General features: G+C 40.0%; 1 protein-coding gene across 6 annotated transcripts in view; it reads left to right on the top strand.

Annotated features, from left to right (window-relative positions):
* Window positions 1-2,737: 2,737 nt before the first annotated feature.
* Window positions 2,738-23,785, top strand: part of LOC108696538 (1-phosphatidylinositol 4,5-bisphosphate phosphodiesterase eta-2-like) — a 400,157-nt gene continuing 379,109 nt past the window's right edge. For 2 of the 6 annotated variants that reach the window (XM_041569341.1, XM_041569343.1), the window contains exon 1: window positions 2,747-2,978. The gene's annotated coding sequence lies outside the window, so the exon portion shown is untranslated. Of the gene's footprint in view, window positions 2,979-23,785 lie in introns of all 6 variants that reach the window. The other 4 variants (XM_041569346.1, XM_041569347.1, XM_041569340.1 and 1 more) reach the window with 4 other exon arrangements.

Raw genomic sequence — 23,785 nt, 5'->3', positions numbered from 1 at the left:
GCTTCTTCCAGTTGCCTGCACCACTGCGTCAGTCTGGATGCAGACACGGGATTTCAGTGCTGAAACATGAGAATATGCATTTTTCTAATGCAGCAGTGACTCCTCCCACTCCAGAACCAAAAAGGATACCTTGCAATCATCATCATCATCATCATTTATTTATATAGCGCTGTCAAGATAAGCAGTGCTTTACTGCAGTTATAGCAAACAGGGAATAAATGGTGGCTAACAGACAAGGATTACAGAGTACAATAGGGTTTACAAACTAAAAGGTTAGGGTACAATTGAGACAAAAGGATCATATAAACACTTTGTCATTTTTGATACAGCAATGATTAATTAAGGTACAACGAATAGGCCTCTTTAAACAGATGGGTCTTTAAGGAGCGCTTGAAAGTTTGGAAGGAAGGAGAAAGTCTGACAGCTTGTGGCAGAGAGTTCCAGAGAAAAGCAGAAGCCCGAGAGAAGTCTTGTAGACGAGAATGGGCAGAAGTGACCAGAGGAGAAGTGAGGCGAAGATCAGAAGCAGAGCGTAGGTTTCGTGAAGGAGTGTATTTGGAGATTAGAGATGAAATATAGGGAGGGGTTTCATTATTAAGGGCCTTGAATGTGAGTGTAAGTAATTTGAATTTGATTCTAGAAGAGATTGGGAGCCAGTGAAGGGACATACATATGGGAGCAGCTGATGTTGAGCGGTGAGATAGATGAATGAGTCTAGCGGCCGCGTTTAGAACAGATTGGAGTTGTGAAAGGTGACTTGTTGGAATACCTGTGAGGAGTAAGTTGCAGTAATCAAGGCGGGAGATGATGAGAGACTGAATCAGTGTTTTAGTTGATTCTGAACTGAGATAGGGTCGTATTCGAGCAATGTTGCGCAGTTGAATACGGCAAGATTTTGCAAGTGTTTGAATGTGTGGTGAAAAAGACAGATGAGAGTCTAAGATAACTCCTAGGCAGCGTGCCTGTGTGGTGGAATGAAAGGTGGTGTTGTTTACGGTGAGTGATATCTGAGGGACAGGGGAAGATCTTGGAGGAAATATGATGAGTTCTGTTTTAGAAAGGTTCAGTTTCAGGTGGCGCTGTGACATCCAGGAGGAGACAGCAGAGAGACAGTCTGTGACTTGGGAAAGGACAGAATTAGAAAGATCAGGAGTAGACAAGTAGAGTTGGGTGTCATCAGCATAAAGGTGATACTGAAGTCCAAATGACTGAATGAGTTTTCCTAATGAAGTTGTATAGAGCGAGAACAGCAGGGGGCCAAGAACAGAGCCTTGAGGAACTCCAACAGAGAGTGGGAAAGTAGTAGAAGTAGAGTTAGAGAAGGAAACTTTAAAGGAACGGTCAGACAGATAAGATGTAAACCATGAAAGAGCAGTGTCCCGAATGCCAGATGAGTGTAGAATGTCAAGGAGGAGTGTGTGGTCAACTGTGTCAAAGGCTGCAGAGAGATCTAGTAGGATTAGAATGGAATAATGACCTTTAGACTTTGCCAATAGAAGATCATTGGTTGCAATGTCTTTGCAGTTTCCTTGACTCCTTGGTAAATATGCCCCAAAGTAGCTTTTTGGGGGCAGATTTATTAAAGTGTCATTTTTTCTTGCAGCACATCACTTGTTTCTGCAACCTGGCATGCAATTCCCAGACTGCTTTCAGGCGAAATGAACAATTCAGGCTATATGCAGGCAAGAAGCACATCAACATATACTGGCAAATGCCTCATGTTATTAGAGAAATTGTGGTAATACATTTTTGCAATAAAATGAGTTAAAGGCATTTGCTGGCATATGTTGCCGTGCTTCTTGCCTGCATATAGCCTGAAATTAGAGCTCCCTATAGTAAAATTCCACCACTCTCCATTCTCTATTTATCAAGTGGTTGAAAGTTCCAGCTCACCATTTTATAAATATGTCACTAAAAATAGATAAATCCACCCCATGAAGTAAACGCTGGGCCCTTCTGCTAAAAAGCTCCCCCTCGTTGTTGCGCAAGACTCTCATAAGTCAAATATGCTTCATCAGTGCTGAGGCGGAGCTTTGGAAAAGTATCCAGGTATTGAACTACAGTTACCAGCAGTGAATACAGGGGTGTTGTATGTCTGACAAACTTTCTTTCTTTATTTATCATGCTTTATTTATATAGTGCAGACAAGTTACAAAGCCCTTTATAGAGATATACATCATTCACATCAGTTCTTGCCCCAGGGCAACAAATAGTCTGTGAAATTCACAAAGCACACTAGGGTCAATCAAAAGCCATCAATGTTGCATGCAGCTTGATCCTTACAGCCTCAATAAGAACAGGGCCACCGGCCACTATCCCTGAATTTTTTAATAAATACAAGGCTTTAAAATTGCTCATCACAACCAATTAGAAGTGCAGTAATTTGCTTTGCACAGAACTCAGTTACTGTACTGCTGCAATAAATCACTGTCTGGTCAATGTTCCCTATGTGTCCTATCCGTGCTGTGAGGCAAAGCGAAGGTGTAGGAGGAAATGCTGTAAGGAAAACAATGCTACACACCCTACAGTAATCATTAACTGCACTGTATGGTGCACTCCCCCAGCTCCTTCTGATCAGCATTTCTTAAATATGATAAAGACTTTTCCTACTAAGTTTGGAGAGGGAATAACTTTTAACTCTAAACTGTCTCTGTACTTTCTAACCTGCAGAACAGGTTCCTGATACGAATGAAAAGGGGACTTGCTTCCAACAGATTGCTAACACCCTGGTCATGCCTCCTTCCCCTCCCACTCTAAACTTGTTGTTACCCTGGAGCTGAATTTGTTTGAATAGGCTGCAGTGACTGCCTGTATTACCCAGAGCAGAGACAGAGAAAGATCAGCGTGGGATAAGGAAAGTCACTAGCAGACACTGAAGGAAGTTTCTACTTCTGTACTTTACTAGAAGGATCTGTCAAACTGCAGCTCACAACGAAAACAGACTTGTCCTTGGAAGATTCCCGGTTAAGCGACAGGAGGTTTGTGCTTTGCCTTTTGCCCAGTGCATTCAATGTCTTTTCTCTAGCCTTGGGGTTAATGGCAGTAATATCCAGGGGGCTTGCTTCTGAAAAGCTCATAATGATAATTCAAAGACACTCTGAAGGAGCCAGGGACCTGGAAGTGCAATCTGAATTCAAAGTATGCAGAAACTCTTGTAGTAGGTCAGATCATTTCCCGGCGTTTAAATGAAACATGTTTTCTAATGGAAAATGTTGCAGTCAATCTTACTTAATGGGAACATCTGATGAGAACATTCTAAGTGTTGGGAATTCTAATAGGCCAAGATGTAGCGTGTATCAAAATAACCATTGCAGTAGTTAAGCTGATGGATTTGTGGGGTCGTCTCAATCTCCCTGACACATTCAACCTGTCCCAGACTTGTGCAGAACTCACTGTAGTTTCCAGGCACTGCCTCATTCTGAACAATGTGTCTCACTGACAGGCAGTGATCTCTGTGCTTAAAGAGATATTGACACCAGAAATTAAACTCTTTTTTACATCTATCATAATATTGCCTTTGAAAGCAATTTATAACCTTGCCATAAAGTATTTGCACAATGCTTTTACATTGCCTGTCTGATGCCCCATGTTCCTGTATGAGGGGGCTGCCATATTTGTGCAGCAGGAGTCCGTTAATATTAGAAACTTTAACTGACAGGCTGAGATGGGACAGTCAGGTTGGCAAAACAGTCAGGTTTAGAAACTTCAACTAACCATAACAAAAACAAACCTCTCAGCAAAAAATTATCAATATGACCTACAGGTAACTTTTAATGTACATTCATATTTTAAAAAGTAATTTTTTAGTGTCAGTATCGCTTTAACTGGCACTGAGCTGTCATATCTGGCTATCATTTTAAATATAAATCATAGGATCCGGGGGAGGGGGAGAAGGTAATTTGTGATATAACTCTTTTAAAGTAATGGTAGTATCTGTTTTAAAGCAATGCGTATATGCGCAAATGTTTTCATAGTTTGGTCCTATATGAATTTCTACTGCTAAAATGTTGTTCTCATTTAGCAAATTGAGTTGTTACCTCGCGTATTTATCACATTCAGATGCTTGTGGACACAACATAATGACATATTTGGATTGTTTGCATTATTTGTTGTTGCCAGAAGAGTCGTTTCGGCTTGTGTGCCTTGTCATGCAATAACCAGTCTGTTATACAGTACACATGCAGAATGAATTTCTGTTTAAGTGATTATATGGAAGGCCACTAAAATGACTACTGCCTAAATTGGTAGTGTTAACAGCAGCCAACTGACCGAGAGCATTGCTTGCTCTCTCCTAGTCTGATGAAAAGGTATCAGCAATTAAAACTCTTTGGTCAGATATACTGTATATAAGTTTTCATGTTGTGTTTCTGTCCCAATTAGCTATTGATATCTAAGCTTATAGCCTATCCCTTTAACCCTTTTCTTTAGGCATTCTTATGTCCAAACTAGAGCTTGGGCTTGGAGGGCTATGGACCTTCTTCCATATAATCTGTTTGCTTTGATCTTATTGTGGGATAACTTCCTCCTCTATTGAAAATGGTGACACACTATTGAAATCATAAAAACAATAGTGCACGTGATGTATGTTGCGAGTGGCCATTCTGTCACGCTCTGTGTAACCTGTGCTCTCAGTTTAACACTTTCTGGTTGTATACTGATAGACCTCATTGTACCTGCAGGTCACAGGTCAGACGTCAGTCTCCCATTACTTATCAGTCTGTTCGTCAAACGATTCATCTTCTTTTCCTCCAAACAAAAACATTTAAAAATTGTTTCGTTAAAGTGGTGGTTCACCTTTGAGTTAACTTTTTGTATGTTACAGAATAGCCAATTCTAGGCAACTTTTCAACTGGTCTTATTTTTTAGCATTTTTTAATTATTTGCCTTTTTCTTCTGTTTCTGTTTACATCTTTCAAATGGGGGGCACTGGCCCCATCTACAAAACAAATGCTCTGTCAGGCTACACATTTATTGGTATTGCTACTTTTTTATTACTCAACTTTCTATTTAGGCCTCTCCTATTCATATTCCAGTCTCTTATTCAAATCAATGGATGGTAAAGTAATTTGAACACTAGCAACCAGATTGCTGAAATTGCAGATTAGAGAGCTGCTGAATAAAAAGCAAAATAACTCAAAAATCACAGATATTAAAAAATGAAAACCAATCACAAATTGTTGATGAACAACCCCTTCAACTACCCAAGAGTACAAAGAAACACTTTTAATGTGTACCAGGGGCGTAACTATAGAGGAAGCAGACCCTGCGGCTGCAGGGAGCCCAGGAGGTATAGGGGCCCCAGGAGGCCCTAATTCATATACAGTTTAGATAAATATTGGTAAAACAAGTCAACCGCTAAACATTTTGGGAGCCTGAAAAATAATTTGCTGTGGGGCCCAGTAATATCTAGTTACACCACTGATGTGTACACAGGGGTTATTAAACGTTTTCAGTTATAGGTTCAGACTGTGTTTCAAGCCTACATAAATATTGTTGTATCAGTCGTTCAGCTGTATTTTCCAAGAATATCGAGGGAAACAAATTGCTGGGATTCTAGAGGAGTAATTTATGATTGCCCCAGGCAAAAGTGCAAGAGTGCATCCCTTACTGTGCAATTAGGTAGCACTTCTGGCCAGAGGAATGGCTTTTCTGTACAACTCACACTGGATAGAAAGTAAGCACTAGGGGAACATCATCAGGGGGTCTGCCACTCTTTAATTTGTGCAAGTAGGGACATATAGGAGTGGGGATGCCTTCCTTCATCCCATACCTGCCCCTCTTGAATATAGCACTGCTGCTGAATACAGACATCACTCTCTTCAAAAGGGTAGTCGCAAGTCCCTGTCCTCCAAAACAAAGCGTAGGACAATTCTGCAATTACCGATGGGTCAGACTGGCCTCCCAGGGTACTGGGAGATTACCCAGTGGGCCCCTGATTTACTGGGCCCTATCGGTAGAGCGATAGGAGGCCGTAATCTGATGCTGTAGTAATTATGTGCACTGGGCTGGCAATGGTAATCGTCGGGCACCTGGGGCAATGTACAGTAGCAGTGGGCCCTTAGCTGGAGGGGGAAGGATGTGACCAGCATGGTGGGTCCCTTTCCTTGGGTTTTCTGATGGTCTCTGCCTCTCCCAGTACAGAAGGCAGTTTGCCTATTTTTTGCATTTTGCACACTGCCCTGGAGTTCATAAATTACGCTATAAATGTACATTTCCACAAATCTCAACCTAAAAGGCTTTCAGAGCAACAAGCACTTCCCACAACAGTTTGGCAAGTAGTGTACTGGTATAAATGGTGTGCTGTGCTCAAACTATCCTTGAACGTGTCTACAGGGAGGCTTATTTTGTTTATGGAACATGGCAAATGCAATAGTATCCCTGTGTGTCTTACACATTTGTATTCATTTTACTTTTAAATTACAATTTCAGGGATATTTTAGTACCTATATATTTGGTAAATACAGAAAAAATCTTAATTTTTAAATCAAATGTATATTATTTCTAGCTAGACATAGAGCTCATTACTGGAGAGGATATATTTGTCCATATGCAAATGCACAGGAATGCATAATAATTGCATTTTGTTCATTGTTTGTTGTGCATTGCCTGAACAATAGTCACAAAATTAATGAATGTTCATAATCGAGCTACCAGCTGGTAAGGATTGACCTACATTGATCTGGGGTTTTTGTTTCTGCATACAATATTCAGCATTTTTTCTATTAAGTGGCCGTATGGTGGACACTACTTTGTTTGATAAAAGAAGCAGCAGCCTCTGTTGGGGAAGTCATAGTTGATTTTTGTGCTTACCATGCATGTGACCATATATAAAGAATATATAGGAAATGAATAGGCATCCAGAATGAGCAGTTTGGTTCAGACAATGTATTGCTTGTTTCTTAGCCATGCTAGTTGGGAGTTTATACATGTTTTGTTTGTGGTACAGTGGATGTGAATGAAGAGTGTAGGTGTTTGTATATTAATATTAATAATTATGCAGAAGAAATCATATCATATCATTATTTGCTACCTTGCTATTACCATATATTAATGACAAGAAAGACAAGAATCAATGGTTCTTATGAATTGTCTTATACTTACTTGTGTGTGTGTGTGTTTGTGTGTGATTACATTTTATCACTGAGGCATTGAGCCACAGAGCATAATCCCAGGTACCACAGGGCCTCACGTCCTTTTGCTTCTCACAACCATCAATCTCTGCCGCCAGAAATATTTATTTTTATTACTTAGTTCCCAAACTTTTTTTTTATCAAGTTCTGATTTCTAATAAACCATAAACACAGAACTGATGAAAGTGTGTTATCAAGGTCACAAATAATAAAAAGGAAACTATCAGCGCATAATTAACTCCCTTTTGTTGTAGTATTGTTCTGTTTTTCACAAAGGCTTATAACATTTAAAGGTTTTCACTAAGGCTTATCACATTAAAGTTTTCCACTAAAAACTGCTCCAAAAGGAACATTTTGTTGCAGGAGATGCCTGAAGATTGCCCATGCTGGCATATTCCTGTAATTATTCTCTATATAAAAAATCTCTGTACTCACCACTCTATACCTTAACAGTCCTGCTTCTGTAACTGTATAATGCAGTTACAGTTATGGCATCTGTTATCCAGAATGTTCTGAAAAAGGGGTTTTCTGGATAAGAGATCTTTCTGTAGTTTGGACCATCATCAGAGGAGAAATGCTATGTGAGCTGTTGGCCTTACTCTTGTAAGACAAAGGCTTTGATGCAAGAGCAGTGGCCAAAAGAGCGTCCTTAGTGCTCATTCTAAAAGCACTGGGAATTGACTGCACTCTGCACCTAGCACTTGATTGAAAAACCAGTAGGGACCATTTCACAATTTTACATGCAGTAGAAGAGGGGCATGAGAGGATAGAGGGCGTTGAATTAGGAAACTGCTGTTAGTTGGGGACACAAATGTTTGCATGTGCTAAGGAGAGAGACCTGGGTCTCTCCAAAGAAAGAGAGAGAACCCCAGATCTCTCTCCTTAGCACATGTATCTGGGTCCATAGGTCTTTAGTTACTGTCCTGTGTGGGAGATGTGCAATAAAATATACAGGTATTGGGATATATTATCCAGAATGCTCGGGACCTGCGGTTTTCCAGATAATGGATCTTTCCATCATTTGGATCTTAATATCTTAAGTCTACAAGAAAATCATATAAACATAAAATAAACCCAATATTCTGGTTTTGCCTCCAATAAGGATTAATTATACCTTAGCTTGGATCAAGTACAAGGTACTATTTTATTATTACAGAGAAAAAGGAAATACTTTTTAAACATTTGGATTATTTGGATAAAAGGGAGTCTATGGGAGACCACCTTTCGGGTGACGGGTTTCCGGTTAACTGTTCCTATACCTGTAGTACTTGCAGTCATATAGATACCCCTTTGCTCAAACCTCTGCTGCCAAAACTGTATTTTTCCATTTATCAGCTATCAAGGAAGAGGAATATTGTTTGCTGTATTCTTCTTTATAGTCCATAGAAGGAGTACTGCAATACTAGTGTGTGCAAATGTTGCTTTATAAAGTGTTTGTGTATACAAGTCCAGATATGACATAATATAGTATGAGTTCACTCACAGAAAAATCTACCTAACCTTTCCCAGAACGACGTTTAGTCCTGAAAGCCCCGCTGCACAAAAAAGATCTTAATCTTGCTCTCTGCCGGATTAGACTTGTACCTGTTGTAATTACGTCAGGCCTGTTTGAATAAATAGAGGCTTCCGGTAACAGAAGAAACATGTGCAAGCTGGGAGTGGATACACACAGGCATTTTCACAGTTAAGATAAAACAATATCCAGAAGCCAAATAAGGTCCAGCCCATGTTTTTATCAGCAGAAGCACTCAGACAGCTAAAGGAAAGACTCGAACAAGGGAGATAGGCAGAGGCCTGTATGGGAATGTGTAGAAATATTATGCAGGAAAGCAGCAGGTGATATTTATTGCAGCGGTCTAAGCATTTCTCATTTTCTCATATTGGATAATGTTCTTTACACGTGCAGTTAGCCTCCAGCAATTTAAATCCTTGCAGCTAATTGCCATATCTTTCTGGAGCTTCAGTAATGAGCAGGTATCAAATTGGATATTTGTTGTGAAATCTGCCTGAAGGGCAATTTTTCCAATTTACTGTTATTCCTTTTGGCAATTTATAGCATGTGAATGTCACATTTCTAACATTTTCCGTTATTTATTTATTTACACTTGAATGTTTTTTCCAAAGGCCTTTACTTATCTTGTAGATGGAAATAATCATACTATGTTGCAGTTTGTCATCATTTTATTTATCTTATTTAGATTTTTTTTAAATGCTGTCTAGTTCCAGTTGTAGACAGTTATAAACCACGACCAAAGACAATTATATTTTAGCATTAGACACCTGTCACAGATGTCAGTTCTGCCCCTAAGGAAGCTGCAGAGACAGAGAAACACTTAGGGCACAGGTCAGCTGAGGATCTTGGGGATTTAGCCCCATTGACCCCTGACTTTACCTTTGGCATGAATGGCAGCATAACGAGTGAAGGAAATGGAAATTACATACTAGCATTTATATAAATCACAAGTTTTTAATAGAAATGGCTCCCACTGGGCATCTGAGGGTTACTAGATGACTTCTTAACTTGTTTTATATTACAGCACATGTATATGAACTGTATAAGTTGTCATGATGATGTTATAAAGGAGAAGCAAAATGGTTTAGAATCTGATTTAGAATATCTTAAGTGAACATAAAAAAACCCTGCAAGTGACTATACAGTGGGATAATATGTATCTTGTACAGGTATTGGATCCATTATGTGGAAACCTGTTATCCAGAAAGCTCCGAAATTACGGGAAGGCCATCTTGCACAGACTGCATTTCTATCAAATAATTCTATTTTTAAAAGATAATTACCTTTTTTTCCTGCAATAAAAAGACAGTACAGTGTACTTGATCCGAACTAAGAAATAATTGTTCCTTATAGGAGGCTAAACAATTCTTTTTGATTTTTTTGGTAGACTTAAGGAATAGCGTTCCAAATTCTGAAAATGATCTGGAAAACTTCAGGTCCCGAGCACTCTGGATAACAGGTTCCATACCTGTACTATTACCAGGGGCGAAGGAAGCAGACCCTGCGGCTGCAGGGAGGCCCAGGAGGTATAAGGGGCCCTGTGAGGCACTAATTAATGAGCAATTTCACTATATATATTGGTAAAACAGGATAACCCATGGATTTGCTGTGGGCCCAGTAATATCTAGTTACACCAATGACTACTACCACAGACATGTGGATCAAGGAGATGCTCATTGCTGTCCGGGTGACTATGGGAAAACAGGGCAAATGTTCTGGGGGAAATATGAATTGATTATATGTTCTCCCTGTGCTTTCATTAGTTTCCTCCAGGTCCTCGGATTTACTCCAACATACCAACAATACACAGGCAAGTTAACTGGCTCCTTATAAATGGACTTAAGTGTATGTTAATGTGATGGGTACCTTAGGTTGGGGTCTCGAACACATTCTCTATTGGGACAGAGACTGACAAAATGATGTATAATATCTGTAATGGACTGCATGATATGTCAGCACTATAAAAATAAAGAATACAGATAACCTCAATTACATGTATGAAGTACTATTGTATATCTATATGTATATAGAAGTGATGGTGCTGCTCGCTGAATAGTACAACTTTACCCTGGCCTGTAAGCATACACTTTCACTTTATTTCTGGCAGACAGTGAGCCTGTTTATCTGCTCGAGTCTCTCTCTGTGCAAATGACTGGTTCTATGAGGATGGTGCTGGGCATCTGCACTCAATTCTATTTGCTGCACACCCTCCCCCACTTTAAGCCTCTTATGTTGTGAAAATGATGTCTTACAAAGGGTTAACATCTTATTCTTTCATGTCTAGACTGGCAGGGAAGAGGTTATTCTGAATTAGACAACCTTTGTGTGAGTTTGATTTATAAAGCAAGTTATAAAGGGTGGATGGATGCAAGTTAATAATTGAACAGCACAAGGAGGGGAAGCTCTTGCATGAAGTTGTCTTGTGTTGGCTTCTTTCACTATGATATGCACGTCCCGGCTAGAGAGAAGTATACTCCCCGTAGGGCACGGGAACAAAGAGTCCAGTCTTACAACAGCAGCTTTACCATTCAGATATAGATGTAGATAGCATAATCCTGGGAAAGGCAACTGTTAATGTTCTAGCTGTTGCAGAACTACAATTTCCAGCATGATTTCTTCACCAGAAGAGATGGCAGGAGTATGCTGGCAGTTTCAAATCTACAACACACAGGGATATATGCATTCCAATATCTTGATTTGTCTGTATTGTTATATATGTCTGTATGAATGTAAGTAGGCTTATATGGTCGGTTGAAGATTTATAAGCAGATTTCTTAAGTGTCACTCAATCTGAGTCACAGTCATGCTTTGAATATCAAGTAACAGCCAATCAGATGTAGCAGCTGTAGCAAGGGCATGAACACTGCAAAGCTCCAGAACAAGTGCCCCAGACCCTGCAGGTAAAAATAATGTTGTGGGGGTTCAGGTATCTGCATTTGGGGGGGGCTTGAGAGCAGTCAGTATAGGCCCGGATTTGTGGAAAGGCCACCTAGGCCCGAGCCTAGGGCGGCAGGATTTTAGGGGGGCGGCATGCTGCCCAACCACATCCACATTGGTTCAAAAACACTGGGGATGCAGTGGAGATACAATCATTTTTTAAATCCCCATTGCTCGGTTCCAGATGATGAAAATTTGCACGAATAAAGGGGAGGGGACAGGGTGACAAGCGGCATTGGGCCTAGGGGTGCCCACCATGTAAATCCGGCCCTGAGTCAGTTATATGAAAAAAATAGGTTGGTGGTAGTTTGACAAGTCTTGTTTAGATTGGGGTACCTTATTTTATAGTAACTCCCCTTGAAAACTCCGGATAAGCAAATTGATGCAGTGTATATGTACTGTATGTTCTGCTGGTTATGGGTGGATAGGGTGGCATATGGGAAGGCCACCTACAAAGCAAATATCTCCCAAAGGCATGCCATTTGCTTATTCAGGGATTATGCCACCTTCTCTAATGGCGTTATTGATGACCAAGTTGTATTAATGGAAGCTTTTCTGCAATACACATCATCAAAATGCCTTTAAATGATTATATGTACCGCAAGTTATTGCTAACTCACTTTTGTTTTCCTTTAAAGGGGAAATACACCCTATTTTAAACGTTAATATACTCACCTTGTATTTTTAGAAAGGTTCAGTCAAGCATGGATGCTTGTAACTCTCTATTTATATCTGTTTACTATGCAATAATAGTACAAATGAGAACAAACATTGCAATAAATAAAAACAGTGCAGTAACAAAAATATACATAGCAACAAAGATTACATGAAGCATGAGACATACAGTACAAGGTTCCTGCCCTGTAGAGCTCACAATCTAAGTCTAAGTTTAGTTTGGTGGTTTTCAGATATTTATCGTTAACTTCTCCTTTTGTTTTTAGACTTCGTTTGGGCTCATGACAAGGTTGAAGATATGTGAAGTAGGGTCAAAACAGTTTTTCTGGTATATTTCTAAGGATAGGTAATTGAACATTCACCCTAATCCATTACATGGAACCCACCTAGTAGGCCAGCCCTGCAGCTTGGGAACCACTTACTTAGGTTACTCGGCACAGAAGCCTTATTCGCATGCAGATACATGTACATGAATGGAGCCAGTAACCCCAGACACAAACTCTATGAAACACTGGCCTGTTTTAACCATATTTGTAGAAAATTGGTGGAATGTTTGTTGTGCTGCACAAAGGAATGACATTTCAACAAAAGTATCTCTCAGACATGAGAATCCCAAGCAAGAGAAGCCACACAAAGCATTTATTGTCTACTAAAGCTTTAATTGTTCAATTTCCCTTTAACATAAACTCATGTAAACTATCATAGGAAGCAGATGTGAAAGATATGTTCATGAATGTTAAAAGTTAAAATCCCTATAGATATTATGATGATGATGACGATGATTCTAAAATGTCCTCTTGAATTCAGGGAGTATAATGTGAAACTGCAGTTTCTGCTACATTTGCTGGGGTTGGAAAGGAATGGGATGTCTAACTGCTGATATGCAATAAAGCAAATATATTTAGATACACATAAAACAAATGTTTTGCAGCTGTATGAAAGTCATATTAACCTGATAAGATACTAGCATTCTCACACTTGTTTTATTTCAAGGGGTCACCTGCTTTTAAACACTGTACCACAAATAAGGATCTTTTCAGTTGCTTTCTATCCTTATATAAATGTTAAAAATGAATTTGTCCTCAAAATTGTCACATTAATTCTTTAAGATAGGCCACTGCTAGTAATTAACAGCAGGTTGAAAAATGATTTAACTGTGCCGACCCAACCAAGCCGAGACGAACCACGCCTGCAACGTCACCGGGCTGACCTGCAACCTGCTGCAGAGGGATATAGCCTGGCCTGTGCCTGTTCAATATGTGGGTCCAACCTGCACATCACTAGTCACCAGCCATTAATGGAGAACTAAGCCCCCACAAACAAAAGCCCCCCATCCACTGCCCTCCATCGGTCCCCCATCCCCACAGGGTCTATTACAAAGAAAAGTGTCCTTGTTTGTAAAGCTGACCAGTAGATGCAAAGTAGCACAGCAGAGTTCACAGACGCTATCTTCTGTATTTTTTTATATTTTTTTAACCAATTTGCTGACATAGAGTTTGCTGCCACATGAGCAATTGAAGATACTCTGGGATTAGCGAACCTTTATTCCTGCAAGATGCAAGGTGGTCAGGCAAGGAGGGGAGGTTAGGGAGAGGCACGAGGAGTCTGTCTGGGCTGGGACCCACCGGGTTTTTTCCCGGTGTCCCGATGGCCCAGTCCGACCCGGTGGATTCATTGAATCTGACACAACCAATGGCACGTGTGCTTCATCTCAAACTGAGCACAATTGCATCTGAATATTTTCAAAGTCTGTGTGGCGTAATTTATGGTGTTCGTGAATGACGTGTGTGACCCAATTGACACAGGGTGCTGACGGAAACCTGGAGCTTCTGCATGGTCAGGAGGTTGCGGTAACTTCAGGGTCCCTCTGCATCAATAGGTGCAGTGCTGATTCTGAATGCAGACTCCCCTCCGCCGCTGCTGGACCCCCCCTGCGCGCGCCACCCAGCGCCGTGCATATGCGTGTGTGTGTAAACACACAAGCGCACAGTGTTGGGACGGTCTCTGGCTGCAGGAAAAGGAAGCTCAGGGTGTGGACCCGGGCCGGCAGGGCCCACAAGAACCTGGGACCCACCGGGTTTATACCGGTGTTCCATCGGTTCAGTCCGACCCTGTCTGAATGGAAGGCTGGAAGGACTGAGCAACACTGAGCAGAACTATAAAGAAGTACGAGGAACACATTTTACCTTTCATGTAAGTGGTTTTATGCACAACTCACTGCAGAGGAAAAAAAACAAGTTGCCCACTGTGCTTCTGGAGGGACATGAGCTTTGTATTGAGGTACAGAGGTATAAAGGCATTAACAGTCCTGAAATAAAATAATGTATCAGATGGTAACAGTTTAGAGGTCTGGCAGCTGAGCTGCCACTGGGAAGCGTGTGGTTTGGGAAATGAAAACAATTTACTTTAATGATGAAAAAAAAACAGTAAAAAATAGAAAACTGAAAGCAATTGAAAAAAGTGTCAAGTAGAGTTAAGTCAAAGGCAACTGGACAATTAGGGGCAAAACGGAAATTTGCTGAAAAAACGGTGTAAAATAAATGGCAATGTGTGGTGTATTAGCCCACTGTTTTTTACACAGCATAATAATCATGCCCCTTCAGTTGATCGGAACAAGCCACTCGGATAAGCGGTGAAACATTTTCAAGAAAAACTCTAAGTGGGACATTCACTAAGAATCGTAGTTGCGCAAATTCACTAAAATCCAAAGTTGCGCTCAGGGGTATCGTAAGGTTGCGAAGTTGCGCTAGCGTTGTTTCACCAAGCAAAGCGAAGTTACGCTAGTGATGGTTAATTTGCATACGGCGCCAAATTCAAATTTCAATGGAAGTATTCGTAGCAGCACTACAAATGCCTGGGAAACCTTCAAAACATCAAATACAATTTTTATTTTGCCCTACACATGTGCCCACTGTCTAGCTAAGTTGCCATGAGTTAGGAAATGTAGGGGGGAAGGAGGGGAGCCCAAAATTTTTTTCGATCTTTTTCAGCCTATCACCCATAATAAAGAAAAAACGCCAGTGTTTTTTGGGACTTAGAAAATTTTCTAACTTTTTTTGAAGCAATCCCTATCTACTCTATTGCGCTTCTCCTGGTCTGAGGTGGCGAAGGAAGTCTGGCGTAAAAGGTAGCGCTCCGAACAATGTGCGCGTTAGTGAATTTGCGTAGTTACGTCTGTTGCGCAAATTCACCAGGCATAAGGGTGCGAAGTAACACTAGCAAAGTTACGCCAGCGTCCGTTAATGAATTTGCGAAGTAACGAAAATGCCCAACGCTAGCAAATGTCCAGTTGCCTTTGACTTAATTCTACAAGATACTGCATATCATAACCTGGATAAATGAGAATCTACATAGACAATTGAAAAAAAGGCATCATTTGCAGTGTACTGTACTAAAAATGACAGGGAACCGTAATTTTTACAGATTTTGTGACTAGTGAGAAATATGCCCTTGCGCTGTATGTGTTGCCCTTTGCAGGCATGTGCCTTGTTGCAGAGGAGCGTGTAGTTGCAGAAAGTCTCACAATCAGCCATTACTGCCAGCCCTTATTGTATGGACAAAGAACTCTGGCCAAGTAAAGATAAACTCTCATCAATAAATGCTTTGTCCTTTCCAAACCCTCACACGCCGTTAGTCTTTGCCCACACATTGCTCTCTAAATGATATGCTTCTCCTATAATTGGATTTCATTTCTCAGTATTTTAATTTTCTGACATTTTCTGGGCAGGTTACATGAAAACAAATGCAGCTTGTTTTTAGCACTTTGGAGATTCCTGTAGAAAGAAGAATGTGTATTTTTCCCATTTGTGCCCACAGTTACTAACAATGTCATGCTATAAAAACATTTAAGATACCAGCCAAGACTTCCTTTACAAATATCTAGCAAAGCACATTAGACTAACAGAAAGATAAGTTTGGCAGTAGTCTGTACAAACAATTACATTTAATTAGCTCCAAAAGTTGTGTCCTTCCTTCATATGCTTTTATAAATGCAATTTTCAATGTGAGAGTTGGAAGGCTCCTATAAAGTAAGATCTGTATTTGTATGTGTTCATGTTTGCTATATTGTTAATGGGGTAGTTCACAGTTAAATTAACTTTTGGTATGATGTAACCAGTGATATTTTGTGACAATTTGCAACTGGTCTTCATTGTGATCAGGAAACTATAGAAAACGAAGACCAATTGAAAACTTGCTAAGAACAATTTAACAAAAGTAAACAACCTCTTTACTATATGCCACTTTTTCTTTAAAGTGGTTGTCCACCTTCCAACTCTTTTTTCAGTTCAGTTGGTTTCAGATAGCTCATCAGAAATAAAGACTTTCTCAAATGACTTTCTATTTTCTATTTGTGACAGTTTTTCTAATATTGAAATTTAAATTTTGTTTTCTCAACTTTTAATCCTTTCTAAAGCAGCTCTGACAATGTGAACTGTTCTAAATTGATACATTTAGTTGATACATTTCTTATATTTGGGCCTGCTGAGCAGAATCCTTGAGTTTCATTACAGGCAGCTGTTAGAATTGATACAATAGTTGCTAATACTCCACAGATGCTGCTGAGAAATGTATCAACTAATGTAGCAAATTGTAACAATTTAGAATCTGCACCTGAATCATTGAGCTGCCAGATTGGAACACCAGAGACAGGAACATTTTTAACTTCAATTTTGAAAAATGGTTCAACATAAACCACGGAGAGCAACTGGAAAAAGTCTTTATTTCTGGTGAACAATCTGGAAACAACTGAACTGAAAAGAAATGTTTGGAAGGTGAACAGCCCCTGTTTTCCCCTGTGAATGTGATTTTTCCCGCATTTATTGTTTTACAGAAAATAACCCTATTTTAGGTTCCATAAAATCAGGGGTTTGACTGTACATGTACTGTGTTGGCAGCACAACTTATGTGGTGTACGCTGTTTGTTATTATCTCTCAGGGGCTTTGGCTTGCTATACACATGCAATGCTTTAGTTTTTAAACTACATAAAGATGGACCTTTCTACATAAGGATGGTACTTTCACTTTAGGCTGATCTTTACTCTGTAATTTAAGCTGCTCACAATTTTTTTATATGAAGAACATTGCCTTGGTTTTCATTCACATAAAAGAAAATGTTCCTTTTTTGGTAATGCCATGAAATGTGTGCCAAAGTAGGTGTTCCTTAGCAACATGATCCAGAATGGGGCGGGTAGCAGCTGTTTCAGGACATGGGAATATGGCGGAGAGATAATAAGAACGAGGCAGTTAATTCTCTGCTGCCTATTCTGTGTGCAGACACATCTATATTATGTTACATTATTAACATATAGACTAAAACATCATTGTGTTAGCTACGCTACAAGTAAGAAACATGGCAAAGCTTGATGCAAATCAGGAAGAGAGAGAAGTTGAAGTTCTCTTGATAAAAGGTACTTATTACATCTCAGACTGAAAAGTCTTTTATACCCAGCCTGCTGTTATATAGGATCTTGTACTCTTTCTGAAGTTTTACAAAGCACCAAACACAAAGTAAAAGCAACAACTGCTGCAATCTGAATAGGGAACATTTATGAAGACACACACAGTGTCTTGGTGGCTTTGTCAAAATACATAGAGATGAAAAACATTTTAGCACACTCAGGTATATTCTAAATGCCACTCGGAGCGATTGGTTATCCGAAGTCGCCCAAAGTTTCTGCATCTTCGGAAAATGAATCGATCCGAGTGCCATCCACTGGCGATTTACATTCTAGCCGGGGGGGGAGGCAGTTCGGGGAGATTAGTCGCCCCAAAGAAGAGGAGATTTGTCTCCGGGCCGACTAATTTCCCTGAATCTGAACATGTGTCTCTGCCCTATAGGGATAAAGGATATTCTTTTAAAAATGTGAATTATTTGCTTAATATAAAGTCTATGGAAGATGTCCTTCCTGTAATGCTAGACGTTTCTGGATAACTGGTTTCTGGATAATGGATTCCATACATAATACACAGCCTAAATCAGAAGAAGGTATGTTTCTGACTAGAATCACATGTAGGATATGCTACCATTGCCTTAAGAATAACTATAGGAAATCTGATAGCATGTTCCCTTGTAGGAGTATATTGCAGACACAGTGACTCTTGGCACTTAAGCGTTCTTCTGTGTTCCGTGCTGTGATTGTCAGAACATGCCCTGAATGGAATGCATGTGTCTCTGGAAGAATACAATGAGAAAATGCCACATTTTCTCAGAACCACAATCCAGATTCCCTCTTTATTTATTCTTTGGCATATTACTACATTGAAGAATATCTTTGAAGTCAACACAGTTTATAGAAGGGAAACAGAAAGAGTTTATTTAAAACAAAGAAATTCTAACACACAAATGTCATCATTCAGAAACAAAAAGCACTCGGATGAAACCATGAACCAAATCTCACAAAAACAGATACTAGGGCTCCCAGAATTAAAGAGCTATGCTTTGTACCAGTGCAATCAATCAGCAATTAGTTTTGATGAATCGAATCTAAGTAAGCAGATCATATTGACCAAACTGGCTTAACATCTGCTCATGTGTCACAACAGGCTGAAGTCAAGCAGATCCAGAGTGATCCCATCATCATATTGGCTTGTGTATTTTTCCATTAAATTGATAGTAAGTCTCTTTCAATCGGGTGATTTGCTCACAAACATATCTATCTGTTCTATGAACTGCAGTTGATCTTAGCATACAAATATAATTATATGGTAATACAAGTGGGAGTAATTCATTTCTAAGAAGATCTTCCAGTCTGGGCCTATAACCTTTGCATTTATATGGTTCATTACCCTGTTCAAGTACTACAACAATTTTGATTCGAGTATATCTGGGGGTATGGTGTAGGACCTGGATGAATACACTAATAAATAGTGATGTGTGGGTCAGGAAAAACTCAACCTGCAAAACCTTAACCCACACCTGATCCTAACCCGCAACGTGTTGGACAGGAGGGTCTAAGACCAACTGGGGCTTCCGACACAGAGACCCCTGCCCTAGCCGCAACCCCCCTCCAGGGGGCAGTGCAGGCAGCAGACGGGTGCAGGTCTGGGTTGGCCACTGGGTTTTTACCCAGTGTTCTGCTGGCCCTGTCGACCCTCCCAACAAAATGTTGCCATTGTAGGAAACCTACCTGACCCATACCTGTGTCTTCTCACTCTGTATATAACTGGTATGTGCACCTTGGGTTCCAAGACAAGGAATCTTTGGGAGCAGAGTAGGAGTGTACTTCTCTGGTCTGAAATGTACCCAACCCTAACCCACAACGGTTTGCCAAATTTCAACCCAAACCCTCCAATTTGAGGTTATTAATTGAAAAAGCTTCCTAAGGTTCTGTCCAAAATGCTTTTCTCCTCTATTCCAGGTTAATTGCAGTCGCGAGGACATAAATTGCCAGACATTTGTCATCCATTGGACACACTTCGGTGTCGAGATGGCATAATTTCAGACAGTCACCACCATATGTGCCTGGTTCTTTAGGCACAATCATGCTTTGTCAATAGATGCAGGCCACTGTGGGAACCCTGGAGCTACCATCTACTTCAAGGTGGTGATAGCTACAAGGTTTTTGTGCCTCAATAGATGCACTGCATGAGATTCATTCAGACAGAGTAGTGGGGGCACATTGGTGCTTTATTTAAAAGTGCAAGTATTTTGGATGTAAGTACCTTTAATTAGCGAATAACAACTACAGTTGCACTTAATACATGGGTCTTTTTCAAAGTGTGGGCCCTCAACCCAGTCACAAAGTAATGGTTACAAATAGAAGACTTTTAATGAGAATATTATCTTTCTAAAATAACTTCTATGAATTCCTTTGCCCCATAGGAGTCAAACTTATCCAAATGGTGCTACCGATCTTCCACCAGACTGCTGTTAAAGACCATTTATCTCCTTTTCCTCCCCCCCCCCCGCTTGACACTGAGGTGGATGAAAATGGCTATGCCAGTATTATCTATCCCATCATATAATCAGACAATGCTGATTTGTAAAAATAAATAGAATGAGAATTTAGTTCTTATACCAATTCAAACAGGGTATTTTTAGAACCGTTAGATCCTTATCTACTAATTTATTGCAATAAATTACTTTCAGGCTCAGCTTTCCACCGAGTAATAGCCTTGACTTTATGGGTGGCTTAGCATGTGCAACTTTATTGGCTGAAAGAAGTCTCAGGTAATTAATAGCACTATTGTAACCACAGCTGAATAGTTTTCTATAGCAAAGGACATGACAGGAAGAAAGTGAAATTCAAGAACAGGATGCTGTTTCCCATCTTGAAATTCACACTGCTGAATTGAGCTTAATACTGGTCTTTATGATATTTATCTGAAAAGATACAAGGGGTCATTTATGTTGCAGAACGCTTTGTGCAAAGTCCAAAAAGGCCGCAATCTGCAATTCTTTACTCTTTGCACGCCATGTCTGCACTTGCAGAATGCCTGTAGTGTTCTGAGCTCTATTGTAGAACAGAGAAACCTTAGGCTAGCCCCTTAAGAGTGGCAAGTGGAGGAGGCATGTAGGCATCATTCATAGGTGTAAGTTGGGAGCAGCAGGAGGCACAGGCTGACGCAGGGCCCCGTTCTTAACTTCTGCTCCTCCTAATGATGTGCTTGGTGCTAAGAACAGAGTGCAACTTGGGTGAAAGTGTTAGACGAGCACTAAGGGGCATGCACCCCGGTGAAACATAAATGACCCATATGGTACCCATACTATAAAGCCAATTTGATCTAGTTGTGCACCCAAATGCTAGGTTTTATCTTTTTTGCAAAGGGCTTATAACACAATAGGTGTACAAAGGAAGTTGATAAAGAAGGTTGAAGTCAGTCAGCCTGAGATAATGGCATTATAGGAAATATTAAAAGTTCCTATATACAAGCAGACATTGGCTACCAGCTCAGCCTATCAGCCTGTGCGTATTGATAGCATGAGAAAAAGGTCACACACATTTATATATTAATCATTCAGTGTAAAATTCTTTGTGATGTTTTGGCAACCCTGATATAGGCTTTGTTTTGTTAGAACTGTTTTATGGAAACACAACTTGCAACTGAGCAATGACGTAAAAAAAAAAAAATATCTATAAATTCAATTTGTAAATTTCCTGTGTAAATCTGAAAAAGTTTTGTTGAGCAGTGTAAGCTTTCTTTTCAAGGAAAACAATCTATTTTCTAATGCTTTATAAGGCAAGATCTATTTTGTAGGATAATAGCAGTAGTTTTCAAAACCTTCTCTAACAGCCTGTGCAGCTAATGTGAGGAACCTGCTGACTGACCGGTGACCCAGAACTGAGGGAGAATTCATCTTTTACAGTTTCTGTGGCACTCAAAGGCTTGCCAAGTCTTCACTCAAGTACAAAAGAGTCTCCGCTGCGGAGCTGTTTCTATTCATCCTCAGCTATTCAGATCGGTCTTTGGTTGCTGTTTGTACAAAGAAGCACAATCCCCTTCCCATCCATTCCAACCTTAACAAGGTTCGTTGTTCTGCATTGGTTTTTCTTCACCAATGGTTTTCACCATTTTCATGTCAAACTGATCTATTTTAGACCCCTCGGTTGATAAATCTTTTACTGCGCGGGTACTCTTACCAGTCAACATTACAAGGAGCAAGGTTCTCTCATTTCAAAGCTCGAAAAGACTCTGAGATCTTGAAAATATGAATTAATTTTATGCCACACTGATAATATCAGGGATTCCCATAAACAGAGGTGTGTGACCCATATTAACCAGCAGAAAGCTTTGCCTGTTACTGTGCACTTATAATAATCAATGGAAATGTATGATTCATTGATCTCAGTTACTGAATATAACTATACAAAATGTTCGAATGCTAGAAGATCAGACCAGGTACATTTATTATCCTACCTGCAGACTATGGAGCAGATTTACTAAAGGGTGAAGTGGCTAAAGCTAGCGACTTTTCACCAGAAATCACATCCGCTGGAACATCGGCGATTCACTGACAGGCGCAGATGACAATTTTGCTAGCGAAAGAGAGCGTCGCTAGCGTTCGTTCGCACTCTATCGCCAGGCGACTTTTCGCTCATGCGAATGGTTGTTGATTCACAAATTCACTGAAGTGCGGATTTTACTGAACGTTACCTCTTTCGCCAGAGTTGACTTCGCCAACTCAGACCATGCTAAAATTAATCTAGATCCTCCTTAATCTTACGTCACTTACATCATTTCCTGTCTGCCGAAAATGCATTAAAGGAGAACTAACCCCTAAAAATGAATATGGTTAAAAATGCCATATGTTACATACTGAACTTATTGCACCAACCTAAAATGTCACAATCTCAATAGCAGCATTGATCCAGGACTTCAAACCTGTCACAGGAGGTCAGCCTTATATTGTGACATTACACTATGTGTACTGTATGTTGTATAAGCTGAGTAAGTGACAGCAGCACAGAGTATGTGCAGTGAATCAGCAGAAAAGAAGATGGGGAGCTACTGGGGCATCTTTGGAGACACAGATCTTTACTGCTAAAGGGCTGTGGTTGCCTGTGGCTGGTACACAAGCCCAAAACATAATGTACAACATTTCTAGCCACTAATTTACTTAAGCTTTAGTTCTCCTTTAAAGTTGAAAAAATGCTGGCAACTTTTCCTTTTTTTAAGCCTGCAAAAGTCTTTACTTAAACTATTTTGGGTTACCATTTCCCCCCAGACATTTGAGGGCCATGGAACATTCATTTTACAGTGGGCTCATGTCTAGGGCATTATATGATCTTCTTTGTCTTTATCAAGGTTCCTTGGACATTTGTAAAAAAAAAAAAAAAGTGGCCACTTCAAGCATTTGCATCAACATCTCTAATAAAGATGTCCATACAACTTTAATGTACCCTAATTGACCTAAGCGTAAGCTCAATAGCGACTTTTCGCTAGGCATAAATGAACGCTAGCGAATCTTCGCTATGAAATGTTCGCACAGAAGAAGTATCGGTACTGAATAGTCACCAGCGTTCGGCAACCAGGACGCAACTTCGAATTTTAGAGAATTAGCAAAGTGGTAACAAATTTGTGCCTGGCGAAGCGGTGCGAAGTGTGCGAATTGGTTGCTGGCGACAATTCGCCTTTAGTAATTCTGCCCCTATGTGTGATATTGGAATGGATTTTAAAGGAGCATAAAATAAATGAATCAGTAAAATGAAGCATAGGTTTCCTTTAGTCTGGTTAGAATATCACTGTGCCTGTGCTAAATACTAATCAGCCAGCAGAAATTGTAAGGCAGAATCATAAGTTTTTTAACAGCAAACAAACTGCTTGCTTGCCTGAGTAGAATATAAAATATAATGCAACATATAGATGTAGTATTATACCAATTCAAAAAACAGAATGGGGCTTTGCTTGTATTTTATATATAATACAAGATCCATTAATATGCTGTAAAAATATATCCTTATAACTATAAGTGCTTATGGATGTCATCAGCCTGCAGCTTCATGTCTTTCTATGTTAATGGAATGCCTCTGTAACTTCTAATATCCTTATACAGGTATGGGACCTATTATGCAGAATGCACGGGATTTTG

This window comes from Xenopus laevis, chromosome 7L (assembly GCF_017654675.1).
Source record: "Xenopus laevis strain J_2021 chromosome 7L, Xenopus_laevis_v10.1, whole genome shotgun sequence".
Taxonomy (NCBI): domain Eukaryota; kingdom Metazoa; phylum Chordata; class Amphibia; order Anura; family Pipidae; genus Xenopus; species Xenopus laevis.
This window is presented reverse-complemented; position numbering and strand designations above follow the sequence as displayed.